The sequence below is a fragment of the Eleutherodactylus coqui genome, chromosome 9, assembly GCF_035609145.1.
Source record: "Eleutherodactylus coqui strain aEleCoq1 chromosome 9, aEleCoq1.hap1, whole genome shotgun sequence".
In the NCBI taxonomy this organism is placed as follows: Eukaryota; Metazoa; Chordata; class Amphibia; order Anura; family Eleutherodactylidae; genus Eleutherodactylus; species Eleutherodactylus coqui.
The window spans coordinates 173,472,292-173,498,591 of NC_089845.1; the positions used below are offsets into that span (position 1 = coordinate 173,472,292).

Sequence of the window (26,300 nt, forward strand, 5' to 3'; positions counted from 1 at the left end):
AGTTATATTCTTGTACATAGGGGGCAGTATTATTTTAGTTATATTCTTGTACGTAGGAGGCAGTATTATAGTAGTATTTTCATTCTTGTACATAGGAGGTAGTATTGTAGTAGTTATATTCTTGTACATAGGGGGCCGTATTATAGTAGTTATATTCTTGTACATAGGAGGCAGTATTGTAGTAGTTATAATCTTGCACATAGGAGGCAGTATTATAGTAGTTATATTCTTGTACATAGGGGGCAGTATTATACTAGTTATGTTCTTGTACATAGACGGCAGTATTATAGTAGTTATATTCTTGTACATAGGGGCAGTATAATAGTAGTTATATTCTTGTACATAGGAGGCAGTATTATAGTAGTTATATTCTTATACATAGGGGGCAGTATTATAGTAGTTATATTCTTGTACATAGGGGCAGTATTATAGTAGTTATATTCTTGTACATAGGGGGCAGTATTATTTTAGTTATATTCTTGTACGTAGGAGGCAGTATTATAGTAGTATTTTTATTCTTGTACATAGGAGGCAGTATTGTAGTAGTTACATTCTTGTACATAGGGGGCCGTATTATAGTAGTTATATTCTTGTACATAGGAGGCAGTATTGTAGTAGTTATAATCTTGTACATAGGAGGCAGTATTATAGTAGTTATATTCTTGTACATAGGGGGCAGTATTATACTAGTTATGTTCTTGTACATAGACGGCAGTATTATAGTAGTTATATTCTTGTACATAGGGGGCAGTATTATAGTACTTATATTCTTGAACATAGAAGCAGTATTATAGTATTTATATTCTTGTACATAGGGAGCAGCATTATAGTAGTTATATTCTTGTACATAGGGGGCTGTATTATAGTAGTTAAATTCTTGTACATAGGGGGCAGTATGATAGCAGTTATATTCTTGTACATAGGCAGTATTATAGTAGTTATATTCTTGTACATTGGAGGCAGTATTATAGTTGCTTTATTCTTGTATATAGGGGCAGCATCATAGTAGTTATATTCTTGTACATAGGGGGCAGTATTATAGTAGTTATATTCTTGTACATAGGGGCAGTATTATAGTAGTTATATTCTTGTACATAGGGAGCAGTATTATAGTAGTTATATTCTTTTACATAGGAGGCAATATTATAGTAGTTATATTCTTGTACATAGGAGCAGTATTATAGTAGTTATATTCTTGTACATAGGGGGCAGAATTATAGTAGTTATATTCTTGTACATAGGGGGAAGTATTATAGTAGTTATATTCTTGTACAAAGGGGACATTATTATAGTAGTTATATTCTTGTACATAGAGGGCAGTATTATAGTAGTTATATTCTTGTACATAGAAGCAGTATTATGGTAGTTAAATTCTTGTACATAGTAGCAGTATTATAGTAGTTATATTCTTGTACATAGGGGGCAGTATTATAGTAGTTATATTCTTGTACATAGGCAGCAGCATTATAGTAGTTATATTCTTGTACGTAGGGGGCAGTATTATAGTGATTATATTCTTGTAAATCGGGGGCAGCATTACAGTAGTTATATTCTCGTACATAGGGGACAGTAATATAGTAGTTATATTCTTGTACATAGGGGGCAGCATTATAGTAGTTATATTTTTGTACATAGTGGGCTGTATTATAGTAGTTATACTCTTGTTCATAGGATGCAGTATTATGGTAGTTATATTCTTGTACATAGGGGGCAGTATTATCGTAGTTATGTTCTTGTATGTAGGAGCAGTATTATAGTAGTTATTCTCGTACATAGGGGGCAGTATTATAGTAGTTATATTATTGATCCTAGGGAGCAGTATTATAGCAGCTATTTTGTTGCACGTAGGGGGCAGTATTATAGTAGTTATATTCTTGTACATAGGGGGCAGTATTATTTTAGTTATATTCTTGTACGTAGGAGGCAGTATTATAGTAGTATTTTTATTCTTGTACATAGGAGGCAGTATTGTAGTAGTTATGTTCTTATACATAGGGGGCCGTATTATAGTAGTTATATTCTTGTACAGAGGAGGCAGTATTGTAGTAATTATAATCTTGTACATAGGAGGCAGTATTATAGTAGTTATATTCTTGTACATAGGGGGCAGTATTATAGTAGTTACATTCTTGTACGTAGGGGGCAGTATTATAGTAGTATTTTTATTCTTGTACATAGGAGGCAGTATTGTAGTCGTTATATTCTTGTACATAGGGGGCAGTATTATAGCAGTTATATTCTTGTACATAGGAGGCAGTATTGTAGTAGTTATCATCTTGTACATAGGAGCAGTATTATAGTAGTTATATTCTTGTACATAGGGGGTAGTATTATAGTAGTTATATTCTTGTACATAGGGGGCAGTATTATAGTAGTTATATTCTTGTACATAGGAGCAGTATTATAGTAGTTATATTCTTGTACATAGGAGGCAGTATTATAGTAGTTATATTCTTGTACATAGGAGCAGTATTATAGTAGTTATATTCTTGTACATAGGGGGCAGTATTATACTAGTTATGTTCTTGTACATAGACGGCAGTATTATAGTAGTTATATTCTTGTACATAGGGGGCAGTATTATAGTAGTTATATTCTTGAACATAGAAGCAGTATTATAGTAGTTAAATTCTTGTACTTAGGGGCAGTATTACAGTAGTTATATTCTTGTACATAGGGGGCAGTATTATAGTAGTTATATTCTTGTACATAGCGGGCAGTATTACAGTAGTTATATTCTTGTACATAGGGGGCAGTATTGTAGTAGTTATATTCTTGTACATAGGGGGCAGTATTATAGTAGTTATATTCTTGTACATATCAGCAGTATTATAGTAGTTATATTCTTGTACATTGGGGGCAGTATTATAGTATTTATATTCTTGTACTTAGGGAGCAGCATTATAGTAGTTATATTCTTGTACGTAGGGGACAGTATTATAGTAGTTATATTCTTGTACATAGGGGGCTGTTTTATAGTAGTTAAATTCTTGTACATATGGCGCAGTATGATAGCAGTTATATTCTTGTACATAGGAGCAGTATTATAGTAGTTATTTTCTTGTACATAGGGGGCAATATTATAGTAGTATTTTTATTCTTGTTCATCGGAGGCAGTATTGTAGTAGTTATATTCTTGTACATAGGAGGCAGCATTACAGTTGTTTTATTCTTGTATATAGGGGGCAGCATCATAGTAGTTATATTCTTGTACATAGGGGGCAGTCTTATAGTAGTTATATTCTTGTACATAGGGGCAGTATTATAGTAGTTATATTCTTGTACATAGGGGGCAGTATTAGAGTAGTTATATTCTTGTACATAGGGGGCAGTATTATAGCAGCTATATTGTTGTACATAGGGGGCAGTATTATAGTAGCTATATTGTTGTACATAGGGGCAGTATTAGAGTAGTTATATTCTTGTACATAGGAGGCAGTATTATAGCAGCTATATTGTTGTACATAGGGGGCAGTATTATAGCAGCTATATTGTTGTACATAGGGGGCAGTATTATAGTAGTTATATTCTTGTACATAGGGGCAGTTTTATAGTAGTTATATTCTTGTACATAGGGGGGCAGTATTATAGTAGTTATATTCTTGTACATAGGCGCAGTATTATAGTAGTTATATTCTTGTACATAGGGGGCAGTATTATAGTAGTTATATTCATGTACATAGGAGGCAGTATTATAGTAGTTATATTCTTGTACATAGGGGGCAGTATTATAGTAGTTATATTCTTGTACATAGGGGGCAGTATTATAGTAGTTATATTCTTGTACATAGGGGGCAGTATTATAGTAGTTATATTCTTGTACATAGGGAGCAGTATTATAGTAGTTATTTTCTTGTACATAGGAGGCAATATTATAGTAGTTATATTCTTGTACATAGGGGGCAGTATTATAGTAGTTTTATTCTTGTACATAGGGGGCAGTATTATAGTAGATATATACTTGTACATAGGAGGCAGTATTATAGTAGTTATATTCTTGTACATAGGGGCAGTATTATAGTAGTTATATTCTTGTACATAGGGGGCAGTATTATAGTAGTTATATTCTTGTACATAGGAGCAATATTATAGTAGTTATATTCTTGTACATAGGGGGCGGTATTATAGTAGTTTTATTCTTGTACATAGGGGGCAGAATTATAGTAGTTATATTCCTGTACATAGGGGGCAGTATTTATAGTAGTTATATTGTTGTACATAGGGGGCAGTATTATACTAGTTATATTCTTGTACATAGGAGGCAGTATTATAGTAGTTATATTCTTGTACATAGGGGCAGTATTATAGTAGTTATATTCTTGTACATAGGAGGCAGTATTATAGTAGTTATATTCTTGTACATAGGGGGCAGTATTATAGCAGCTATATTGTTGTACATAGGGGGCAGTAACATAGTAGTTATATACTTCTGTGTCTTATTATCTCATATTGCCCCATGTAGTAATATATAGTCATACTGCCTCCCTCATATTATGATGTTGTATAATACTCTCTGAGCAATTAATCGATTACAAGTTCAGGTTTCCTCTGGGGGAAAAAAATTAGGTAAAAGTGAGTAAAAAAAAAAGTTTTATTAAGCATTAGAAAAAATAAAAGGTAGTGAGTTAAAAAAGGTGTCCCATAATAATAATAAATCTAAACAAAAAAAAACAAAACCCGTTTGGTATCGCTGCGTCCGTAAAAGTCCACATTATGTATCCCGAACAGAAAAAAATACACAACTCCAGAATTATGCTTTTTTGGTCAGCTGTCTCCAAGAAAAATATGATAAAAAAAAGCATTCAAATAGTTGTATGTATTCCATAATAGCACCAACAGCATCTACAGGACGCCCTCACACAACTGCGTCAACGGAAAAATCAAGTCATGGCGGCGGAAAATGTCATTTTTTCCAAACATATTTTATTTTTTAAACTTAACCCAGCAAGAAAATGAAGTCTATAAATGTGGCATCGTAGGAACCGTACCGAACCACAGAATAACATTATCGTGCAGCACGCCAGAAATCCAGGGGCACAGTTGCATTTTTTTCTCCATTTTACCCACTTAGAAATCTTTACGTTTTTCAGTCCATTATGCGGTACATTAAATAGTATCACTGAAAAATACAACCCGTCTCACAACCACAACTACAACAACCCTCCGGCAGCGGCGGCGGAGGATAAACAGGAGTTAGGATGTCTTGAGAAATCGAAAATGGCAAAAAAAAAGGCTGCGTCTTTAAGGGGCTCAAGTTAAGAAGCAAAATGTCGGCCTCCAGCACATTATTTACCGCAAGCAGTCTAGCTTGATGCGCTCCTGCTAAGGCCTGTCATACCAGGCATGGCCCACCACAAGCAGTTCCGCAGGTTCGAACTCCGAATCTTAAGCGGTTGCCAGCCCCCCAGCACCAAACCTACCCGAGGGCCCGACCTCCACCCAGGCATGGGGCTATTATTTGGCGTATTGTATAATGGCGCCTCTGGCATGGATATTGAGATCCGCGATGGAAGCTGCGGTCGGGACCGCTGACATACATGTGAACGAGCTCTCAGCTTCAACCAATGCAAAGAGGAAGACGAGAGAGAAGGGAATGACCCACAAGCATCAGTCTGCTTCTGCTATTTCTGGGGTCGTTACATCCAACTGCCATAGAAGCAGGAGATTTGTATGCCGCAAAATGAGTAATGAGGCGGCGTGGGACTGGGGGCGAGGGGGGGGGGGGGTAAGTAAGTTTTGAATAGCGAGCGGTTAGGAGGAAGGGGCGGAGTTAGAGACAGGAAGAGAAGAGAGTGGGGAGCAGGAAAGGCAGTACGAGTGGAGCTAGTGAGAAAGAAGGAAGCAAAAGAGAAGACGGATTAAAAGCTAAAAGAAACGGTTAAAAAGAGCAGTGGAGCGGATTGAGGAAGCGGCTGGTTAAAAGAGGAGGAAAGACCACGAATATCGGGTGGAAGAAGAGGCCGGCGAAAGGGAAGAAAGAGCGGGACTATTGGGTGGAAGAGGTGTCCAGCGGAGGAAGAGGATCGTGAGAGCGCAAGCACAGAGGAAAAGGCATCGGGGGATTACAATAATGGAGGACTTACACAGGATGATAAGAGAAGCGGTGAAGAAGGACGGGACCTGTTGGCTCGAGGAGCTGCTGGCGACATGCAGGACACCCGCGGAGCAGGCAACGACCGCCGGGCAGGAGGAGCAACACCAAGCATCGGGGGAGGACGTCGCTATCCAGGACGAGGCTCCACAGGGACGGCAGCGTCGAAGGAAGCAGCCTCCGGCAAGGCTCAGCCCGAGCCCAGCGAGAAAGAGAGGAGGACTAAGAGACAGCCGCGCCAGCGATTGCCCAAGAGGGTCCGGAAGCCCTAGCGGAGGAAGGGCGCCGGTACCTAGGCGCGCGCCGGGGAGACCGGCAGCACAAGCACTACGGTCAGCAATTTCCGGGGGTCCGGAAAGCGGAGGACACTGTTCGGCAGCCAGGGCAGGCTCTGGACGTTTGCAGGAGCGCGCATCCGGGCGCAGGACTACAGCGGCAGCGAGAGGTGAGCTCAGGCAGAGCGGAGAGAGGCAGGGGAGCACGCGGTTAGGCCGCCCGTCCTCACAAGATGGCGGCACAGCACGTGGGGGGGGGGGGGGGCAGCGCTGGAGGTGCGCAGCAGCTTAGCCACGTGCAGCAAGAGTATAGAAGGTAGGGGCAGCGAGAAGGGGAAAAGAAAAGCAGCCAGCAGGGCCACATACAACCCCCCATCACATAGCCCAGAGAGCTACAGCAGTGGGTCTGGCAGCAGCAGGGGGGGGGGGGGGGGGGGAGGCAGTTTAGGGGATCCCACAGGGGAACTAGCCAGTTCAGGAGAGGAAGGTCACATAGTCTTGGAAAGGGGGGCAAGGAGGCGACAGTACATTCCCGACAGCAGGCCTATTAGTCGCACACTGCAACAGCCCCCCCCGACACGTATTAATCCCCCTGCAGAGTATGGCCGTAGCGGGGCCGCAGCAGTTGGGCCAGTCAACATACAATGACCCATATGAGCCACCGGGTGCTTACCGGCGATGTTATATTAACCCCCGATACATTGCCCCACCAGCCGAGTACTCAGACTACCCCCATTCACAAACCCAGGCCCCTCGCAGGAGTTCAAAGAGGCAGGGCCAAGGGGCTAGACGGAGGCAGAAGGCGCGAGCCAGGCAGGAGAGGCAGGAGCGGTTAGAGCGTGAGCAAGCACAGCAGCCAGGATTTGCACGCGGCAGCAGTGGTAGGGCGCGCGAGTCAAGTACCAGCAGCGGGCAAGAGGAACCACAGCGATTTGTGGAACAGCCACGTCGGTCGGACCCGCAGTCATCCCTCTATCGTGAGGACCGGGAACGCCGAGGGTGGCAGGACCACGCGCAGGGTCGGTCAGGACTGGACCAGCCTGGCATGTCGCAGTCTGAAAGTAGAGGAAGGGCTCTGTATCCAGCAAGTCAGCAGCCCATGCGCGAGTCGGTCAGGAGCCGCGGGAGCGGTACAGCGGGGACAGCACCCTTGGCAACGCCGGAGGTCGGTCCAGCTGGTGAGTCCGAAATATATGATGTTTTAAAATGTGTGATGGATCCCGCAAAGGTTGCGGAGAAAAGTGATGTGGTAACGTTGTTGCGGTCGCTGCTGAGCAGAATTGAACCTAAAGAAGGGCTTTTAGTGTCCTGTGCTCCAGGGGGTTCAGGCCCGCCTGTGGGTAGTACCGGTGTTAGCTCAGCAGCCATTGCAGATGTTGACCCGTCAGTTGGTTTGCAATATGGTGATTCGTTATATTGTGGTGTCGCCCCGCTGGGGGTTGGTTTGACGGATGACGTGGTGGAAAAAATTAAGAGTGGTGTTTATGTGGATATATGGTCCTTGCTTTCAGCGGACCACGTAATGGTTGATAAGGAACGGAGTTCAGAGCGTGGAACTGACAAAAAACCTAAAATAGCAAAGACCTTTGGTAACTGGCTGCAGGCATACATGGTAATGGTACACGTTACGTGCCAGCATCAGCCTGCGAAAGGTCCTGAGATGATGGTGTACTTAAACACCATATATAGCGCTTATCGGCTGCACGGGGGTGCGGCCTGGTGGCGCTACGACGAGGACTTCAGGCGTCGTATTTCGGGTAAGAGTCACATCAGTTGGGCCTCTAAGGCCACTGATGTGTGGATACAGTTGATTTTAGCACAGCAGCCGGCTAAGGCATCCTTTCCAGGGGCAGCCGCGGGGAGCACATCCCAGCAGCCCGCGGCCTCCTCTAGACCAAACGGCTCTTGTTGGTTATACAATGAGGGCCACTGCAGGTTTTACGCCACCTGCAAGTTCAGGCATGAGTGCTCGGTATGCGGGGGGCAACATGCGGCGGTTCGCTGTTTCCGCAAGCAAAGAGCAACGCCCGCGGTGGGTGGTGCCGGCGGCCCAGCGAACGCCAGTGAGAAGCTGATACCTGGATCCGTGGTTAGACAGGTACCACAGGAAACAGAAAGCAAAAATCCTTAGAGCTGGATTTTTGGAGGGCTTCAGAATACCGTTCATTGACCAGCCAATTACGACGCTATGCCCTAACTTAAAATCGGCAAGAGACGACATTGAGTTAGTGACAGAGAAGGTTATGAAGGAGGTGGAGCTGGGCCGCATGGCTGGGCCATTTGATGTCCCTCCATTCGAAAACTTGCGGGTGTCCCCGTTGGGCCTGGTGCCCAAGAAGGAATCCGGAAAATTTCGACTCATCCATCATCTATCGTTCCCAAGCGGCGGATCGGTAAATGACGGCATTTCAAAGGCAGAGGCAGCCGTGGCTTACACTTCGTTCGACTGCGCGGTACGTTTAGTGAGGTCGGCGGGCAGGTTTGCCCAGTTAGCGAAAACTGACATAGAATCGGCGTTCCGGCTGCTGCCGGTCCACCCGGATTGCTTCCATTTGCTAGGGTGTAGGATCGAGGACAGGTTTTTTGTGGACATGTGTTTGCCGATGGGATGCTCCATTTCATGCTATTTTTTCGAGTTGTTTAGTTCATTCTTGGAGTGGGTGTTACGTTATGAGACGGGCATCACATCGGTAATACATTACCTGGATGATTTTTTGTTCGTCGGTTCAAAAACGTCAGGGGATTGCGGTTTTTTATTGACAAGTTTCCAGAGACTCATGCGGTTAGCGGGAGTCCCGCTGTCGGCGGAAAAGACGACGGGCCCGGTCACGTACTTAACTTTTTTGGGCATTGAAATTGATTCGGTAGACATGGTCTTCCGGCTACCAGAAGAAAAAGTGGCAAAGCTACGCCAAGTGGTGGGGGACATGGCGCAATGCAAAAAAGCTACATTGCGGCAGATTCAGGTTCTGCTGGGTTTGTTGAATTTAGCTAGCAAGGTTATCCCAATGGGTCGAGCCTTTTCAAGGTGATTATCATTGGCAACGGTGGGAGTTCGCGAACTGCATCATTTCGTACGGGTGACAGCAGGAATTAAAGCAGACCTGCACATATGGAGGGTTTTCCTCCATTCATTCAACGGGCAAGTGGTATGCCCTAAGGATGATGTGGAAGGCCCGGATATCAGTTTGTTCGCCGATGCGGCGGGATCGGGCGGTTTTGGCGTAATTTATAATAACCATTGGTGCAGGGAACCCTGGCCAAGGTTATGGAAAGAAAGAAGGTGGACAAAAAATATTACTTTGCTGGAATTTTTCCCGGTGGTAGTGGCAATGGAATTATGGGAATCAGAGTTACGGGACCGTAAGATCTGTTTCTGGTCAGATAATGCAGCGGTCGTGCAAACCATAAATAAGCAATCTTCTGCGTTCCCGCCGGTTTTGGCGTTGTTGAGACACGTGGTATTGCGATGTTTGCAAAGTAATATATATTTGCGTGCGAAACATGTCCCAGGTTGTGACAACGGAGCGGCTGACGCACTCTCTCGTTCGCAGATGGAGCGGTTCAGGGAGCGGCACCCACGGGCGGATGCCGAGGGGGTACGCTGCCCGCCTTCCTTGTGGAATCTGGCCGAGGAGAGCTGCTGAGGCTGGTGGAGTCATCGGTTGCGGTTACAACGTGGAGAAGTTATAACACAGTCTGGGCAACATGGTTAAGATTGATGGGAGGAATGGTGGTAGGGGGTGTAAGAGCGAGGGCGGCGACGCTGGACATGTTGGCGGAATTGCGGGATAAGAGGTTGTCCGTCGGTGTGGCGAAGAAACACCTTGCTGGGGTTGCTTTCCTCTTAAAATTACACGGTGTGGCAGATGTAACGAAAGAGTTTGTGTTCCAACAGATTATTCGGGGTTGGAAAAAAGAGAAGGTACTAGCGGACACACGGCGACCCATTACGTTAAAATTGTTAATAATGTTATTGTCGGTTTTGGAGAGAGTGTGCTCAGATGCATTCGAGACGTTATTGTTCAGGTCAGCATTTTCACTCGCATTTTTCGCGGCATTGCGCATCGGTGAGCTGGTGCCGGCAAGCAAAGCAAAACCCGGGGGTTTAGGACAAAATGATGTGATTGTCACGGAGGCATCTGTCAGAGTTTGCGTTAGGAAGTCAAAGACGGACTTGTATGGTAGAGGCGACTGGCTAACCATTAATAGTTCGGGCGACAGATGGTGCCCGGTGGGCATGTTGAGACAGTTTATCGCCAGGCGCCCTGCAGTCAGCAAATTTTTGGCCCATGCGTCGGGGGCACCGCTCACCCATTTTCCGTTTTCGGCGGTTTTGCGTTCGGCTTTAAAGAAGTTGGGCCTGGATCCGGCGGAATTTGGAACCCATTCCTTTAGGATTGGGTCTGCGACGACTGCGGAAGCACACGGTATGACAGAGGACGGTTTGAAAAAGTTGGGAAGATGGAAATCCCAAGCGTATAAGTCATACGTTAGGCCAGATCGGATTGTGGAAGGAGCCTTGGTCATGGATTGAGTTGCAGTAACATAGTTTGTTTTCGGGCAATTGGAACCCGGTAAAATTTTGGGTATACCAGGGATTTGATTTCCTATGTTGATTCTTTATTTCAGCGCACGAACCATGGCATGTTTGGATTCTGGGACACTCGTTCATCTATTGGGCCGAGAGGAGAGCGGCAATGCGACCCATGGGAAGGAATCTGGGTCTGAGCGGAGCACTGGTTAATTGGGTTGGAGTGTGGGGGCTTCAATGGCCCCGGTTGTTACAGTTGGTACTAAGGATAAGCAAGTGGACCCCCCGGAAAGTTATACTGGTCGTTCATGCCGGGGGGAACGACTTAGGCAACACAAAGATGAACGATTTGTTGGTGCTCATGAAGCAGGACTTGCTTCGGTTCCGGGACTGTTTTAACGACTGCATCTTGGTTTGGTCGGATATAGTGGCTCGGAGATACTGGAGAGGTGCCAGGGATATGGACGCCATTGAGCGAGTAAGGAAATTAATAAACTTACGCATGTCCAGGTTCGTACAATCACTGGGTGGAGTGGCAGTCCGCCACTGGGAGCTGGAGGATAAAGAAAAAGGAGCTTTGAGAATGGATGGCGTACACCTCAACGAGGTGGGATTGGACACTTTTTTGTCCGGACTGCAGGACGGGGTGGAGATGGCTTTGGAGAGGGTTGGCGGGGTGGGGCGGTATGCGCCGTAGGCGTACTGCGCATGCCGTGTGGCCGGGAGCTTCCCATGCGGGCTACGGCGTAAAGGAAGGTTTTCAGGCCCATGGATACAGGGGCTTACGAACGTCCTCTGGGCCGTTACAGTATTAACAATAGTTCAATTAGGCATGGGAGGTTTATAGTCAGAGAAAGTTAATAAAGTTAAATTAAATAAATAAAGTTAAAAGTATATGTTTGAAAATATTTAATAAAGCTGTGGCCAACCCACGTTTTCACCAAGAAGTTGTAAGTATGTGTTTTGTTATAGGTAAGTGAGCTAGAACTAAGGTAAGGTGCCCCCAGTCCTGATTGGCTGCCATGTCCTTTCCCTGTATTTGTACCCCCTCCCCCAGTTTACTCTAATAAGCACTTAGCTTGCCCGAACATTGCAGTATTATTAGAATGCGAGTCCAGCAGAACTTCTCCGGAAACGCTGACCTTCTCATTGAACTTTGCTAAACCTGCACTTTTATTTATTGCCTATACATTATTAATCGCCTAGAATGATGCAAGCTCTCATTAACCCTAGAGGGGGATCGAACACCACAACTATCTGTGCTGCTCTAGCAATCAGCGCTGCAGGAGGGCGCTGTTCCACTGATGTCTATGGAAAACACTGGCTGTAGTCCGTGGTAGAAAGGGAAACTGCAAGTCAAAAAGAAAATTCACACACACTGCATAATCCTAAGGCAGTACCTTAGGGGGCGCTACATGAGTCAACACTATAAAAGCCTGCCTGTGCTATGCTCAGGGCCTACACTAGGCAGCACACAGGCAATGTTTCCTGCTGCTCCGTGATACAAGTTTTGATACAGTTTTGATAAAATGCTTATAACTGTATTTCAGTTGCAATAGAAACATCCGACTAGAGAACTTTTGGCCACGGACACATATCTTAATTCCACTTTGAATATTTGCCAGGTACACAATAGGGTCAGCCTCGGATGCGGACACACAGGGTCCTCAGCAAGCTGCAGCCCCCAAGGCCATAATCAGTGAGTGACTCTGGAAGGCTGAAGTCTACAGAAATATTTACATTGTGAATGAATGATTACATCACAAATGATCTCTCAAATGATTTGTTAACATGCAGTAAGTTCCAAACGCCAGAAAAGGTATCGACCCCCCAAAAATCCACTACAGTATTTTAATACACTGCTAAAATGCTACAAGTAAAAGTATATTGACCTGGACTGCCACCACAGAATAAAAGTACTTTACCTACAACTTAAGAGCAACTGCTCTAATAACCAGTTCAGGTAACAAAGGGTAGTGATTAGAGATGAGCGAGCACCAAAATGTTCGGGTGCTCGGTACTCGAGTCAAACTTTCAGTGATGCTCGAGGGTTCGTTTCGAGTAACGAACCCCATTGAAGTCAATGGGCGACCCGAGCATTTTTGTATTTCGCCGATGCTCGCTAAGGTTTTCATGTGTGAAAATCTGGGCAATTCAAGAAAGTGATGGGAACGACACAGCAACGGATAGGGCAGGCGAGGGGCTACATGTTGGGCTGCATCTCAAGTTCCCAGGTCCCACTATTAAGCCACAATAGCGGCAAGAGTGGGCCCCCCCCCTCCCAACAATTTTTACTTCTGAAAAGCCCTCATTAGCATGGCATACCTTTGCTAAGCACCACACTACCTCCAACAAAGCACAATCACTGCCTGCATGACACTCCGCTGCCACTTCTCCTGGGTTACATGCTGCCCAACCGCCCATTTCAGTAGTAGTAGCAGTCAAGACAGGCCCCAGTAACAATTCCAAAGCAGCAGTATAGGGGGAGCGCAGTATTAGTTCCATTTCAGTAGTAGTAGCAGTCTAGACAGGCCCCAGTAACAATTCCAAAGCAGCAGTATAGGGGGAGCGCAGTATTAGTTCCATTTCAGTAGTAGTAGCAGTCAAGACAGGCCCCAGTAACATATCACTAGCAGCAGTATAGGGGGAGCACAGTATTAGTTCCATTTCAGTAGTAGTAGCAGTCTGGAGAGGCCCCAGTAAGATATCACTAGCAGCAGTATAGGGGGAGCACAGTATTAGTTCCATTTGAGTAGTAGTAGCAGTCTAGACAGGCCCCAGTAACATATCACTAGCAGCAGTATAGGGGGAGCACAGTATAGTTCCATTGCAGTAGTAGTTGCAGTCTAGACAGGCCCCAGTAACATATCACTAGCAGCAGTATAGGGGGAGCACAGTATTAGTTCCATTTCAGTAGTAGTAGCAGTCTGGACAGGCCCCAGTAACATATCACTAGCAGCAGTATAGGGGGAGCACAGTATTAGTTCCATTTCAGTAATAGTAGCAGTCAAGACAGGCCCCAGTAACAATTCTGAAACAGCAGTATAGGGGGAGCACAGTATTAGTTCCATTTCAGTAGTAGTAGCAGTCAAGACAGGCCCCAGTAACAATTCCCGTTGCAGCAGTTTAGGGAGATAACAGTCTTTTTCACATTTCAGTAGTTGCAGTATAGACAAGGCCCCAGTTACATTTATGTAGCAAAAGTGTAGGCCAACCCCACACACCTTGCTGTACCATGAGTGCAGGCGAAGCCCATAAAAATTACTAGGATTACACTGTAGGCGAGGGCCCCAAAAAATTGGTGTACCAACAGTACTAATGTACCTCAGAAAAATTGCCCATGCCCAACCAAGAGGGCAGGTGAAACCCATTAATGGCTTTGGTTAATGTGGCTTAATTGGTAACTAGGCCTGGAGGCAACCCAGTTAAAATAAAAATTGGTTCAGGTGCAAGTTTCAACGCTTCAATGAGAATTGAAACGTATAAACATTGTTTACAAAAGTAATATGACTGAGCCTTGTGGGCCTAAGAAAAATTGCCCGTTCGGCGTGATTACGTGAGGTTTCAGGAGGAGGACCAGGAGGAGGAGGATGAATATAATACACAGATTGATGAAGCTAAAAGGTCCCCGTTTTTTATTGTGATAGATAACGATGCTTCCATTCGCGGGTGCAGCCTACGTATTGCTTAGGTATCGCTGCTGTCCACTGGTGGAGAAGAGAAGTCTGGGGAAATCCAGGCTTTGTTCATCTTGATGAGTGTTAGCCTGTCGGTACTGTCAGTTGACAGGCGGGTACGCCTATCCGTGATGATTCCCCCAGCCGCACTAAACACCCTCTCTGACAAGACGCTAGCCGCAGGGCAAGCAAGCACCTCCAGGGCATACAGCGCGAGTTCAGGCCACGTGTCCAGCTTCGACTCCCAGTAGTTGTACGGAGCAGAGGCATCACGGAGGACGGTCGTGCGATCGGCTACGTACTCCCTCACCATCCTTTTACAGTGCTCCCGCCGACTCAGCCTTGAATAGGGAGCGGTGACACAGTCTTGCTGGGGAGCCATAAAGCTGGCAAAGGCCTTGGAGAGTGTTCCCCTGCCTGCGCTGTACATGCTGCCTGATCTCCGCGCCTCCCCTGCTACCTGGCCCTCGGAACTGCGCCTTCTGCGACTAGCGCTGTTGGATGGGAATTTTACCATCAGTTTGTCCACCAGGGTCCTGTGGTATAGCATCACTCTCGAACCCCTTTCCTCTTCGGGTATGAGAGTGGAAAGGTTCTCCTTATACCATGGGTCGAGCAGTGTGTACACCCAGTAATCCGTAGTGGCCAGAATGCGTCTAACGCGAGGGTCACAATAAAGGCATCCTAACATGAAGTCAGCCATGTGTGCCAGGGTACCTGTACGCAACACATGGCTGTCCTCACTAGGAAGATCACTTTCAGGATCCTCCTCCTCCTCCTACTCAGGCCATACACTCTGAAAGGATGACAGGCAAGCAGCATGGGTACCCTCAACAGTGAGCCAAGCTGTCTCTTCCCCCTCCTCCTCATGCTCCTCCCCCTCCTCCTCCTCCAAAACGCGCTGAGATATAGACATGAGGGTGCTCTGAATATCCAGCGACATACTGTCTTCACCCACCTCCGTTTCCGAGTGCAAAGCGTCTGCCTTTATGCTTTGCAGGGAACTACTCAAGAGGCATAGCAGAGGAATAGTGATGCTAATGATTGCAGCATCGCCACTCACCATCTGGGTAGACTCCTCAAACTTTCCAAGGACCTGGCAGATGTCTGCCAACCAGGCCCACTCTTCTGTAAAGAATTGAGGAGGCTGACTCCCACTACGCCGCCCATGTCGGTGCACTGGCAGATTAAACCGATGTTGCAGTGTCCGCAGGGTGGCAGCGTCCGTGTTGGACTTGCGGAAATGTGCGCTCACCCGGCGCACCTTTCCGAGCAGGTCTGACAAGCGTGGGTAGCTTTTAGGAAACCACTGACCCACCAAATTAAAGACGTGGGCCAGGCATGGCACGTGCGTGAGGCTGCCGAGCTGCAGAGCCGCCACCAGGTTACGGCCGTTGTCACACACGACCATGCCCGGTTGGAGGCTCAGCGGCGAAAGCCAGCGGTCGGTCTGCTTTGTCAGACTCTGCAGCAGTTCGTGGGTTGCGTGCCTCTACTCTCCTAAGCTGAGTAGTTTCAGCACGGCCTGCTGACGCTTGCCCACCGCTGTGCTGCCACGCCATGCGACACCGACTGCTGGCGACGTGCTGCTGCTGACACATCTTGATTGCGAGACAGAGGTTGCGTAGGAGGAGGAGGGTGGTTTAGTGGAGGAAGCATACACCGCCGCAGATACCAGCACCGAGCTGGGGCCCGCAATTCTGGGGGTGGGTAGGACGTGAGCGGTCCCAGGCTCTGACTAGGTCCCAGCCTCCACTAAATTCACCCAATGTGCCGTCAGGGAGATATAGTGGCCCTGCCCGCCAGTACTTGTCCACGTGTCCGTAGTTAAGTGAACCTTGCCAGTAACCGCGTTGGTGAGGGCGCGTACAATGTTGCGGGAGACGTGGTCGTGCAGGGCTGGGACGGCACGTCGGGAAAAGTAGTGGCGACTGGGAACCGAGTAGCGCGGGGCTGCCGCCGCCATCATGTTTTTGAAAGCCTCCGTTTCCACAAGCCTATACGGCAGCATCTCCAGGCTGATAAATTTGGCTATGTGCACGTTTAACGCTTGAGCGTGCGGGTGCGTGGCGGCATATTTGTGCTTGCGCTCAAACAGTGGCGCTAGCGACGGCTGGACGCTGCACTGAGAGACTTTGCTGGATGGGGCCGAGGACAGCGGAGGTGAGGGTGTGGGTGCAGGCTGGGAGGCGGTCGTGCCTGTGTCCTGAGAGGGGGGTTGGATCTCAGTGGCAGGTTGGGGCACAGGGGGAGAGGCAGTGGTGCAAACCGGAGGCGGTGAACGGCCTTCGTCCCACCTTGTGGGGTGCTTGGCCATCATATGCCTGCGCATGCTGGTGGTGGTGGCTCCCCAGCTGATCTTGGCGCGACAAACCTTGCACACCACAGTTCGTCGGTCGTCTGCACTCTCAGTGAAAAACTGCCACACCTTTGAGCACCTCGGCCTCTGCAGGGTGGCATGGCGCGAGGGGGCGCTTTGGGACACAGTTGGTGGATTATTCGGTCTGGCCCTGCCTCTACCCCTGGCCACCGCACAGCCTCTTTCAACCTGCCCTGCTGCTGCACTGTCCTGAAGACCTGTCCTCAGTAGGCTTAGCAAACCAGGTGGGGTCAGTCACCTCATAGTCCAGCTGCTCTTCCTCCGAATCCTCTGTGCGCTCCTCCCTCGGACTTACTGCCCTTACTACTACCTCACTGATAGACAACTGTGTCTCATCGTCATCGTCCTCCTCACCCACTGAAAGCTCTTGAGACAGTTGCCGGAAGTCCCCAGCCTCATCCACCGCACCCTGGGAACTTTCCAAAGGTTGGGCATCGGTCACGACAAACTCCTCCGGTGGGAGAGGAACCATTGCTGCCCAATCTCGGCAGGGGCCCGAGAACAGTTCCTGGGAGTCTGCCTGCTCCTCAGAATGTGTCATTTTCATGAAGTGAGGAGGCTGGGAGGGAGGAGCAGCAGCCAGAGGATTCAGAGTTGCAGCAGTGGACGGCGTAGAACTCTGGGTGGTCGATAGATTGCTGGATGCACTTTCTGCCTTCCACAACAGGACCTGCTCACACTGCTCATTTTCTAATAAAGGTCTACCGCGTGGACCCATTAATTGTGAGATGAATCTGGGGACCCCAGAAACTTGCCTCTCTCCTAATCCCGCAGCAGTCGGCTGCGATACACCTGGACCAAGAGCTCGGCCTGTGCCCACACCCTGACTTGGGCCTCCGCGTCCTTGCCCGCGTCCACATCCTCTAGGCCTACCCCTACCCCTCAGCATGGTGTATTAAGAGTAGAGCAGAAAGAGAATGCTGTAATTAAATGTGCCGCTTATTGGCCTGAGGTTGGAGGCTGACTTCGCTTACGGAACGCACAGCAGAGGCAGGAAACCATTATGTGCAAGCCTGTAGTCAGACGTAGGTGCGTATGACTGAGCTACTGGAATTCACACGGCAGAACCAGTCAAGTGGCCAAAGGCCAGTGGTAGGCCTTCAGTATTTTGCTTAAATTTTTTAAAATGGTGAGGTGAAAAACCAGACAGACACCGTATGCAGCGTATATATGTATACTCTTTCCCTCTGGCGGGATGACGGCGATCATGTAACGGACACAGCAGAGCCAGGAAACAATTATGCGCAAGCCTGCTGTAACGCTTAGCTGGGTAATAATGAGCGACTACTACCCCCAGCAGACACGCAGTAAACTGTACACGGTCACAGGCTTGGCTGGGTAATAATGAGCGACTACTACCCCCAGCAGACACGCAGTAAACTGAAGATGGTCACAGGCAGCCCAAATATAGTATTTTTTTCCAATTTTTGGGGAAAAGCCCACTGCCTATATAGCCTGTATATGGATTTCCCTGTTGGAGGATGACTGTGGTTATTGAAAGCACAGTGCAGCCAGAAAAAATTACGCGCAAGGCTGGGTATTAATGAGCGACTACTACCCCCAGCAGACACGCAGTAAACTGTAGACGGTCACAGGCTTAGCTGGGTAATAATGAGCGACTACTACCCCCAGCAGACACGCAGTAAACTGAAGACGGTCACAGGCTTAGCTGGGTAATAATGAGCGACTACTACCCCCAGCAGACACGCAGTAAACTGAAGACGGTCACAGGCAGCCCAAATATAGTATTTTTTTCCAATTTTTGGGAAAAAGCCCACTGCCTATATAGCCTGTATATGGATTTCCCTGTTGGAGGATGACTGTGGTTATTGAAAGCACAGTGCAGCCAGAAAAAATTATGCGCAAGGCTGCAGTAACACCTAGCTGGGTATTAATGAGCGACTACTACCCCCAGCAGACACGCAGTAAACTGAACATGGTCACAGGCAGCCCAAAGATTTTTTTTTCCAATTTTTTTGAAAAAGCCCATTGCCTATATAGCCAGTATATCTCTTTCCCTGTACCACTGTCCCTGCCTCACCAGTACTGCCCCTATACTCAGTAAAATGACTGCAGACTGAGGACGCAATGGTCTGCACGCCCGATATACAAAAAAAAAATGTGCAAAACTGCTAAAAGCAGCCTCAACAGTACTGCACACAGTCAGATGTGGCCCTAAGAAGGACCGTTGGGGTTCTTGAAGACGAAGATAACAGCCTAACACTCTCCCTATAGCAGCTACAGCAAGACGGCATTTTCCCTAATGTCTCACAGCGTGCATCTGTGGCGAGCCGCGGCCGGCCCCAGTTTATATACTCAGGTGACACCTCATCTCCCCAGCCACTCACTGCAGGGGGTTGGGATAGGGCTGGAACTTCACAGGAGGAAGTTGTAATGCCTTCCCTGTGCTTCTATTGGCCAGAAAACGGCGCAAACTTTTCTGGGAAGAAAATGGAAGTGACTCGAACACCGCGTGGTGTTTGTCTCGAGTAACGAGCATCTCGAGTACCCTAATACTCGAACGAGCATCAAGCTCGGACGAGTATGCTCGCTCATCTCTAGTAGTGATGCTTCATTTAATAAGAAGAGAGAGTCAGGATAGGAATTTAAAAAAAAAAAGGTTATTTAGGCAGTTCCCCATTAGAAATCACATAGCTGCTGAGCTGTCAAGCCCCAGAGAACGAGGGGAGGGGGGGGGGGGGTCCGGCTCATTTCTTATATTAAGTACCTCATTATATTCGTTCCATTATGCCCAAGGAAGGATCCTAAAAGGTTGGAAAGCTCACTATAACATCAAGTATTTTTGTTAGCCATTGAATGGCATCATATCTACAAGAATACTTGGTTTCTCTTACTGAGAACAATCACACTTTACTAGACAGGCTAACACAATACTAAACTTTTTTCGTTTTAGAGAAAACTAAAAAAGCATTTCATGGTGGGCAATTTACTCTTAGTTGGAAGAAAGGGGTATTTTCTCGTCAGTTCTCTCTCTATAGCTTTCCCTTAGCTCAGAAGCTGCCTTCTCAAAGTTTCTTTATCAATGTATAAAGTGTTAAACTGTATATATGCAATTTTTATATGCAATTTCTGGTGCTTAATATTAATACGGTCAACCACGCGCCTGAAAGTAAATGGTGTGCCTGTCATTTACCTACATACATGTGTTAGTCTAATTTCACGAACAAGTTCTATTAATCCAGGCACTGGCGTCACGATCACCTAATCCCATTAGATCACCTAATCCCAGATCCCATTGTATATCTTCAACAGTGTGCAAGATAGCAAAGAGCCTGCTGCACTCATTGCCACCATGACACGGCTCCTCAGCTACATCTAGTGCAGGACTCTTCCCGCTTGTCGCACATTGCAAAAGCACACTAAAGAAAAATAAAACTTAGAAAATTAAATGACAAGTATATATACTAGTATCATACTGCAGTTAATGTACAAGGATATAACTATTATAATATTGCCCCCTATATACAAGAATATAACTACTATAATACTGCCCCCTATGTACAAGAATATAACTACTATAATACTGCCCCTGTGTACAAGAATATAACTAGTATAATACTGCTCCTATGTAAAAGAATATAACTTCTATAATACTGCCCCTATGTACAAGTATATAACTACTATAATACTGCCCCTATGTACAAGAATATAACTACTATAATACTGCCCTTTATGTACAAAAATATAACTAAATATTACTGCCCCCTATGTACAAGTATATAACTATTATAATACTGCCCCCTATGTGCAAGAATATATCTCCTATAATACTGCCCCCTATGTACAAGTATATAACTATTATAATACTGCCCCTATGTTCAAGAATATAACTACTATAATACTGCCCCCTATGTGCAAAAATATAAGTAAATATTACTGCCCCTATGTGCAAGAATATAACGACTATAATTCTGCCCCTATGTACAAGTATATAACTATAATGATACTGCCCCCTATGTACAAGAATATAACTACTATAATACTACCTTCTATGTAAAAGAATATAACTACTATAATACAGCACCTATGTACAAGAATATAACTACTATAATACTGCTCCCATGTACAAGAATATAACTACTATAATACTGCTCCTATGTACAAGAATGTAACTACTATAATACCGCCCCTATGTACAAGAATATAACTACTATAATACTGCCCCCTATGTACAAGAATATAACTACTATAATACTGCTCCCATGTACAAGAATATAACTACTATAATACTGCTCCCATGTACAAGAATATAACTACTATAATACAGCACCCTACGTACAAGAATATAACTACTATAATACTGCCCCCTATGTACAAGAATATAACTACTATAATACTGCCCCTATGTACAAGTATATAACTATAATGATATTGCCCCCTATGTACAAGAATATAACTACTATAATACTGCCCCCTATGTACAAGAATATAACTACTATAATATTGCCCCCTATGTACAAGTATATAACTACTATAATACTGCCTCCTATGTACAAGAATATAACTACTATAATACTGCCTCCTTTTTACAAGAATATAACTACTATAATACTGTCCTCTATGTACAAGAATATAACTACTATAATACTGCCTCCTATGTACAAGAATATAACTACTATAATACTGCCCCCTATGTACAAGAATATAACTACTATAATACTGCTCCTATGTACAAGAATATAACTACTATAATACTGCCCCCTATGTACAAGAATATAACTAATATAATACTGCTCCCTATGTACAAAAATATAACTACTATAATATTGCCCCCTATGTACAAGTATATAACTACTATAATACTGCTCCCTATGTACAAAAATATAACTAAAATAATACTGCCCCTATGTACAAGAATATAACTACTATAATACTGCTCCCTATGTACAAAAATATAACTACTATAATACTGCCTCCTTTTTACAAGAATATAACTACTATAATACTGCCTCCTATGTACAAGAATATAACTACTATAATACTGACCCCTATGTACAAGAATATAACTACAATAATACTGCCCCCTATGTACAAGAATATAACTACTATAATACTGCCCCCTATGTACAAGAATATAACTACTATAATACTGCCCCCTATGTACAAGAATATAACTACTATAATACTGCCCCCTATGTACAAGAATATAACTACTATAATACTGCCCCCCATGTACAAGAATATAACTACTATAATACTGCTCCTATGTACAAGAATATAACTACTATAATACTGCCCCCTATGTGCAAGAATATAACTACTATAATACTGCTCCTATGTACAAGAATATAACTACTATAATACTGCCCCCTATGTACAAGAATATAACTACTATAATACTGCTCCTATGTACAAGAATGTAACTACTATAATACTGCTCCCATGTACAAGAATATAACTACTATAATACTGCTCCTATGTACAAGAATGTAACTACTATAATACCGCCCCTATGTACAAGAATATAACTACTATAATACTGCCCCCTATGTACAAGAATATAACTACTATAATACCGCCCCCTATGTACAAGAATGTAACTACTATAATACTGCCTCCTATGTACAAGAATATAACTACTATAATACCGCCCCTATGTACAAGAATATAACTACTATAATACTGCCCCCTATGTACAAGAATATAACTACTATAATACCGCCTCCTATGTACAAGAATATAACTACTATAATACTGCCTCCTATGTACAAGAATATAACTACTATAATACCGCCCCCTATGTACAAGAATGTAACCACTATAATACCGCCCCCTATGTAGTATAACATTAGGTGCATTTGTAGGATGGGTGTGGTTAGCTCCGCCCATGGGGCTGATGAGGAGTTTCAGTAGAAGTGACATGTTAGTCGTCTTATTCACTGCTGTTTGCTGTAAGTTCCCCTTTACAGGTTCCCTGGATGCTCCTTAGATGCCTCATTGTGGTTCCTCCGTTACGGCTTTGACCACACAAGTGCGCACATCGCTGTGATTACACGGAGAGGAACCAGTTCATCTTTACATTTTTCCAGTAAAGGTTTTTTAATGAAACCAGATCCTGAGCTGCACCTCTGTCTGTGGCCGCGGCGCCCTATCAGCGCTGCCCACGTGTTTCATCATCTGGCCGTGTCAGTAGTATGCAGTCATTGGGGTCCCTCACTTGGGACTCCCGCTGAGCAGCCGCTTCTCTCATGGCGACTGACGTCTCATTCTTCGGTCACATGACCTGAGTGTATTTGAGTCCCATCTCAGGGACGGAGCTGCTGCACTGTGTACCTGGTATGCGGTGAGGAGAGCGCGGCGCCCCCCAGACGGTGCAGCACATTTGGCCGAGCTTCAGTGAAGCCCATGATGAGCGCTGCTCTGAGGCCTGCGAGTCTGTCTCACACAGCTGATGATTTTTATGCATCCTTAGAGCGCATTCACATATCCAGTCTTATGACGGGTGTTGTGTGTTGCAGAAGGCGGTATATGCAGGGGGCCGTTTACTGTGAAGTAGGGCAGTTGCAGCATGCCCTCTGTTGGGGGGTATATATTTGCACACAGACCCGACATGCGGGTGGGATTTGAATGCAGGCGAGTTTTCTGTTTCACACACATACATCGCTTGTTCCGGCTCAGTCAGACGGGCGCTTTTTGCTGCGTAGTTTTTTGTGTTCGCATCTATGTAGAAGCAATGCTTTTCAGTGGTAGCGGTCACATGTCCGAATGTTACATGCGCATTGAATTCCCACCTACCAGACATGTAACATATGGCTGTTGATGGGCGCGGTCACGCAATTTATTTAGTTTTTCTCGCAAAGTACAATTTTTTAAATAAATAAACGCATGTAAGAAGCGCCGTCTGACCGAGCCCTTAGGAATATATTACCATACGATTGTCTCGTAAAACGCATTGCGCTCACAGGCAAAGTCCCATGGTGGCAAGCACCATATTGTCCTGACTTTCTGACTTTCCTGTGTAGATACATCCTTGCAGCTAAGAAAAAAACTCGGGGGCGTCCAGGACAGGAGACAAACGGCGCAGCCCGTATAGGAACGCACAGAGCAGATATGTAACGCAGGGCCGACCGATTACCGCTTCTCTAGACGGAACTTAGGAATGTTATATATCACATAAAAGCCAAAAAGTTGCAAAAGTGGTCACAGAAATAATAGAAGCGCGTAGAAGGCTGCGCCCCGGATATGTGCGCTATGGAGGGTTGAATCCACAGACTGGTGGCAGGGTCCCCCGGGGTCATCGGGTCCGACCCCTGCTCAGTGCGGGATTCACAGGGGACTGTCAGCATATTTAGAATGGAATCTGCGCCAAAGTCCAGCATGCGAGTAAGGCCACAGATTACCAATGGGGTAATAACGGGCAGTAGTGCCCACTGTGCAATAACAAGTAGATATGAGGTAATATGGCCTTCACTCTGGGCTCAGTTTACTAAGAGTTGGCATTTCATACGCCAGTCTTCACGTACGCCATGTTGGAGTCCAATGCGCCAGCATTTGCACTATAAGGGTGACCGCCCACTAGTGGGTTTTTTTCTGCTGCAAATTTGCTCCTATTTTTTCTTTCAATTGTCAATGGGACTTTCTAATGTTAAAAACGCAAAGTGGCGTCGCGTCGCGTCGCGGTTTTCACATTAGGAAGACTCATTGACAATTGGAAGAAAAAATAGGAACAAATTTGCAGCAGAAAAAAACCCACTAGTGGGCGCTCACCCTTACTCTCATTATTGCTGGTGTAAATCATTGAACAGACCATGGCCCCGCCCCTCCACCAATCCCCGCCCACTTTTCTTCCTGCCCTTCAAAACTGCGAGTAAATTAAGAAAATCGCACATTTTAATGCTGATATGGCGCCTGCCACAATTTGTGTAAAGCATTTAATCCATTTCTCCATTGTTTGTATTTTCACCTCAGTGCTACATTTTATACAGCTGTGTTTGTGAGATAGTTGAGCTGAGTTTGTCATCTTATACTCCTGGGTATATTACAGTGTGAAGCAGATGAGATTTTGCATAGGACTGCAGTTAACCCCATGACGTCAGGGAGCCATGGCAATTTTACATTTCACATTGATTGTGATTCCGGTTGATCGCGGTGCCGTTATCGTTAGTTACTTGGCACCAGCATAATGTAGCATGTGAGAGGGAGAGCCCTGGGGGGCAAGAGGACGGATCTCAGGAAATCTATACTGTTGGCTTCTTGGCAACCGGATACTACAGAGCTGTGTTTGCCAGAAGCAGCAGAGCTGAGTATGCAGCCATGAGTCCACATCACATGGATATCCCAAAGTCAGGAGGGATCTGTGCTTTATAGAGAACTGCATGGGACTTAACCCCACAAAGTTGTCTCAAATCACAGGAAGATCAGTTCATTGACAAAGTCAGCTCTGCTACATTTGCATAACTGTTTATAAAGTTCGCCTGGCTGGAGGGAACTTACCAGAAGACATGCAGATCCAATTTCCATTCCACGTTTGAGTCCCAGATAGGAATCCATTATTTCATGATAGGAGGAGAGCGGAGGACGCGGAGTCACATATAGGGACGTATGGATCCAGGGATGCCTAGCACATATGGATCGCATCCATAGACTCTGCTCACGCTGGAGGAGAACAGGAAGGAAAATGTAGCATGTGAGAGGGAGAGCCCTGGGGGGCTGGAGGACGGATCTCAGGAAATCTATACAGTGCAACAGGAAATGTGGAGAGAGAGCGCACATTCCTGAGAGATAGCGGCCAAGAGGAGGCTTACATGAGTCCTGCTGAGCTGGGACTGCCTGCTGGACACAGAGGGGGAGGCAGGAGGCCTGCAAGTCCCTGACCAAGTGCTGCAGAATGAACATTACACAATGGCATCTTACAGTCATTCATTCTTGTTGCACAAAGTTCTCACACACAAGTTACATTTTGCTACATCCAAATCTGAAAGTTCAAGCAGATTTTTAAGGCCTTTGCAGTCTGATCACTTATTGATACATTCTTCATTCACATATCAACCATTCACTCCTCCATACATTCAGTCATTCATCTGTTCCCTCATTCTGTTGTGAAAGTTGCATTGGATTTTTAACCCATTAGTAGTTTGACGATGAATTACAACATGATGGAAGGTATTTATGAGATCATTCATTCTCTGATTGTTCTACTCATCGCATGTAAGGGCTCATCCCCCCAGGATATTTGTTGCCGAATCCGCAACAGGCGTCCAAACGTGGATCTGCAGCAAATACCATCTATAGTATGTCATGGGAAATCGATTCTTGCTCCACACTTGTGGAAACAAATAGCAGGTTTACGCCAGCAGAGGAAAAATCACAGCATGCTCTGTTT

The 26,300-nt window shown here is 45.6% G+C and overlaps 1 protein-coding gene across 3 annotated transcripts in view; it reads right to left on the reverse strand.

The window, feature by feature from the left end:
* The window catches only part of ASAP1 (ArfGAP with SH3 domain, ankyrin repeat and PH domain 1), a 403,335-nt gene extending 377,756 nt beyond the window's left edge, over positions 1-25,579 (reverse strand). For all 3 annotated transcript variants that reach the window (XM_066578799.1, XM_066578798.1, XM_066578796.1), the window contains exon 1: positions 25,412-25,579. The gene's annotated coding sequence lies outside the window, so the exon portion shown is untranslated. The remainder of the gene's footprint in view (positions 1-25,411) is intronic.
* Positions 25,580-26,300: the final 721 nt, after the last annotated feature.